The 4,892-nt window shown below is 38.9% G+C and overlaps 1 non-coding gene across 1 annotated transcript; it reads right to left on the bottom strand.

Annotated features, from left to right (window-relative positions):
• Positions 1-4,195: 4,195 nt before the first annotated feature.
• LOC127116146 (small nucleolar RNA R71) lies at positions 4,196-4,302 on the bottom strand. Its single transcript, XR_007801126.1, has one exon. It is a non-coding gene; the product is annotated as a small nucleolar RNA R71 (small nucleolar RNA).
• Between the last annotated feature and the right edge of the window lie 590 nt (positions 4,303-4,892).

Here is a 4,892-nt window from a genome sequence, read left to right on the forward strand (position 1 = left end):
AAAACCTGGAGGTCAACCAAATTGGCTTGCTAAAGGTCCTAACCCCTGGTATCCTGGGAATGGATATGATTATGTTTCGTCGAATGTCAAACCGATATTATGCATACTTGCCATAAACTCGGTTGGCATTCCAACGTTATATGCATGGGAACTGTAAAACTGGGCATATATTGCCCAAAAGTTCCCATTGTTGACGACATCGGTGTTTGAGGCTGATGCAGTGTTAGAATTGGCCCACTATATGCAGTCGAAACCGCAGGTTTAGTGGCGTAACTAACATCGGTTGTTTGTGACGCGACCGTGTCTCCTGCCGAAGACGTTTCTTCGTGTGGTCGTGGTGACACCATCTTACCACTATGTAGTTTCATATACTGAATATAATGTGTTCCACTGGGTGTGCCAATTTATTTACGCAACAATCTCTAGCCTTCCTATAGAGGTTTACTTGCAAGATCGGCTATAAAGTCCTAGACTGAAGCATGTTAAGTATATGGTTGTTTTGTTGGTAAGGTGTTTGGAATACTTGAACAATAAGTGAAAAGCTTTGCAAACTAGAAATGCAGTAAAAGTGAGGAAAAGATAAAAGATAAGATACAAATGTAAATGAACAAAGTAAATGAAAATAACTTGACAAGTTAAATGACTTGAAAATAAAGGTGAAAACAAAACTACATTTTTGCAGGAAGTTAACTTTTTTCTCTAATGTTTGATACTTCAAGTGTATACCTACTATAATGCTAAAAATGCCACCTCTTAAAATGAACATTACACCTACTTAAATAGTAGTAAGAAATAACTGCTAGGAGGTTATGGCCCATTCATGTTGTGCCACGTGTCGGAGCCTATCACCCACGTTGCTGGTAACTTCTTACTTTCCACTTTGCACGATCAATTCCCCCCATGGTAAGCTGACCTTCGACTTCGACAAACTCGCCTTCTTCGTCGACCCAACTCTCTTGATTTTCCCTTTGTCGATCCTGCTTCTGACCTTCCATCGTCGACCTGGCTTCATGCTTCTTAGGACAAAATTCTCCAGCTAACATCATCACAGTTTTAGAAAAATAAGTCTCACCATTAAACTTTAATCTAGGAACTTGATGCAAATGAAAAGGGGCTTGAAAAGGATTTTAATCTTACTTGAAAAATAATAGAGATTGGAGATATGAAAGAGATGAAGATTCCCTCATAGAAGGTTTAAAAGAAGGACGAGGTTCTAAAGTTGGATCACATGTCACATCATCGTGGTCGACATACGACACCTGATCGTAGTAAGAACAAGAAACAACCTTTGATATGTCATCATTATGGTATATACAAGGCCTTATTGCTTTAAATGGTTAAAGCTAAACATCAGAGGATGCAAGGAAGTTCATGCTAAAAAGAAGTGTAATCCTAATACTACTTTAACCAGCTTCATAAAACATAGAGGTTCCTCAAGTAAGAAATGATATTTTAATAGTGAGGGTACTAGGCACATGGCTAGAGATAAGACAACTCAAGGAAATCGAGCAAAGGGAAGAATCAAAGGCTCAGGGAAATTGGTTACTCCAGGTCCAAAAGATAAAAGGTGGAATATGAACTTCAACTACTTTAAACATTATGTCAAAGAAGATAGGTTTAACAATATGTCTGAGCAGTTGGTCGAACATTTGTCTCAGGAGTCTAAACTAACTCATGAGGATTTTATCACGGGAGGGAAGGATGATGGTAAAGCTCGAGGTCCTCCCAACTTTAAACAACCTACTGTAGCTCAGCTAAGGGAGAATAGGGGTTATGATAGAAGTCCTTCTCATTTATCTTAAAGTATGACTAATCAACAACATGTCAAGGGACTTGAGGAATTAGAAGCTGGTGAGTTGGAGTATGTATCATACTGATAACACTGAAATTTACCGCATTTTCGACTCCGATTTCACATGCATTCTAGTTGTTTTATTATCATTTTGTTGTGTTATTGCTATGTTTTTCTTTGTTTTCAGGTTTTTACTTTAATCGGAGCCTCGATCGAGAAAAGGAGCGAAAAAGAGCCAAAAACCCTAAAATTCAGCATTTTGTACTTGTGGCCTACCCCATGGCTGGCGCCATAGACCCTGCCATGACGTGTCCAAGCTCAACTTCCCTCAACTTCCACGTTCCCCACTACTTCCACTAAGGCACCTCATTTTGTGCTTGTGACGGGCGCCATGGCCTTGTGGCGGGCGCCATGGCCTTGTGGTGGGCGCCACAAGAGGAAAGTTTTTCCCTCCCATTTTCAAGTTGAACGGCATCCTTGTCATTTCCATCTTTTTACTTGCTTATAAATAGAAACTCGAAATCACTTTTACAATCATCCAAACTTAGAGCAGAGGCAAACTCAGAGCAACTTTTTTCACTTAGGCATATATTCAGTATTTTAAAGTGGTAATCGCTTCGTATTGGAGTGTTACCACAATTGTGTAATCGAGTCTGTGATAGAGTCTGTAATCGAGTTTGGAGCACTTTGGAAGGAAGTTAATCCTACCGCCATTTTCATTTCCGCTTTGCAATTTACTCAACCCTCCGATTGGAGCAGGTTTTTATTACTTGTCTTTATCTTATTTATTTTCCCGCACTCGCTTTACTTTATTTATTTCTCGCACTCGCTTTAAATTATTTATTTCCCGCATTCGCTTTACTTTTATTTATTTCCTCGCACTCGCTTTACTTTATTTATTTCTCGCACTCGCTTTACTTTTATTTATTTCTCGCACTCGCTTTACTTTATTTATTTCTCGCACTCGCTTTACTTTATTTATCTCTCGCACTCGCACTACTTTTATTTACTCTCCGCACTCGCACTACTTTTATTTATTTTAATGCACTTTTACTTTACCATGTCTAACTAAATTTATAAGGTTAGAATGTAAGGATCGTAATTGAACCGATAATCCGTACAATTGTTCGTAGAAACACTTAAGGGCTATTTTAACTTTCAACTTAAGTTTTCCCGCACTTCAATTCCGTTGGGTAAGATCGAAAGCCGTCCAACGTCCTTTTAAACTTAATTGTTTTTAACTATTTCAAAAACAGCGAAAGCGATTTGTTTAGTTCATTAGGAGATTTTAACATTAAGAAGAAAAGAAATTTTAAAACTATTTTCGGACGCGTTAATAAGTTTAGAGTCTGGTTCGTGAGAACCTCTTTTGGTTAAGAAATCCAGGTTATAATACTTTTCGACTTAGTCAAGATACTATATTTCTTAAAAATAGGTTTACTACACTAACGCAGTGCGCGCCTTTTTATAAGTGACAATAAGAGGGTTTGATTAGGGAGTACAACTCGGTTCTGAATACGCGAAAGCGACAGTTCCTTTTAAATTAGTTCTTTTCAAAGTAGGAAACATTGCCCATAAGTAATTTTATTAGCAAGTACTTGGATTATTAATTGATTACGTGAATTACATTCGACCCTGTCTTTATTAATTAATCATTATTCAACACTTTACTTTTCATTGCACACTCCAAAAACACTTACTTTGATTGCCTTTGATAAACACCATAACGACAGATAACGATAGATTGACACTTGGTCTCTGTGGATTCGATAATCTTTTATATTACTCTGACGCGTTCGTATACTTGCGAAGCACCGTATCAAGTTTTTGGCGCCGTTGCCGGGGACCAATTTTCGTCAAATTTCATTTCCCTGTTGTTATATCGTTTAGACTTAGGCTATTTCCCGCCGGTCAATGCGAAGAACTCGCAGCACCGGAAGTTTAAGCTTAGTATACCCTTTGGCGGAACCTGAACGTTACGCTCGCGCACGTTTATTCTTTCATAGAATTAAGAGAGTTATGGCCGAAGATCAAAACCAAAGACCTCTTAAGGATTTCGCTCAACCATCTAATGAAAAACCTAGTTCTAGTATAGTAAACCCAACCATCCCAACCAATAATTTTGAACTTAAACTATCCCTGTTGCAACTAGTGCAACAGAGACAATTTGCGGGTCTCGCTACTGAGAACCCAAACCAACATTTAAAAATATTTCTTCAATTAGCAGACACTTTTAAAACCAATGGAGCTTCTCCTGAGGCAATACGTTTAATATTATTCCCTTTTTCCCTCAGAGATAAAGCCTTATCATGGTTAGATTCCCTTCCACTCAATTCCATTACGACTTGGGATAACCTTAGAAGAGTATTCCTTGCTAGATATTTTCCCCCGAGTAAAACCGTCGTTCTTCGAAACCATATAACTAGATTTACCCAAAACCAAGGAGAATCATTGTTCGAAGCTTGGGAGAGATATAAAGAGTTGTTACGAGCATGCCCACATCATGGTTTAGAAAATTGGTTAATCATTCAAACCTTCTATAATGGACTTCATTACAACACAAAGATGACCATCGACGCTGCCGCAGGCGGTGCTCTGATGAACAAACCTTATCCTGAAGCCAGTGCCCTCATCGAAGATATATCTCAAAAGCATCAATCATGGGGAGTCGAACGAGCGATAGTTGGGAAGAAGGAAGCCCAAGGAGGAGTGCATGAACTAAGCTCTATAGACATGATGCAAGCTAAAATGGACGCATTAGCTCTTAAGGTCGAGCATATGTGCATAAACCCGAATACTGTAGCCGCAGTTTCTTCGGATTGTGAGATATGTGGAACCAAAGGACACCAATCTGCAGAATGCAGTCTATTAAACGAAACCCACTATGAGCAAGTGAACTACACCCAAGGGAGCCCATATTCGAATACTTATAACCCTGGATGGAGGAATCACCCGAACTTCTCCTATAAAAACAATAACCCAATCCAATATAATGCACCTCCGAGACCTAGTTATCAAGCCCCTAGATCAAATCAACCTATGCAACCTGTGCCACCAAAGCCGAGCCTTGAGAAAATTATGGAAAATTTTATCACCGCTC

Source organism: Lathyrus oleraceus, chromosome 1 (assembly GCF_024323335.1).
Source record: "Lathyrus oleraceus cultivar Zhongwan6 chromosome 1, CAAS_Psat_ZW6_1.0, whole genome shotgun sequence".
Classification (NCBI taxonomy): Eukaryota; Viridiplantae; Streptophyta; class Magnoliopsida; order Fabales; family Fabaceae; genus Lathyrus; species Lathyrus oleraceus.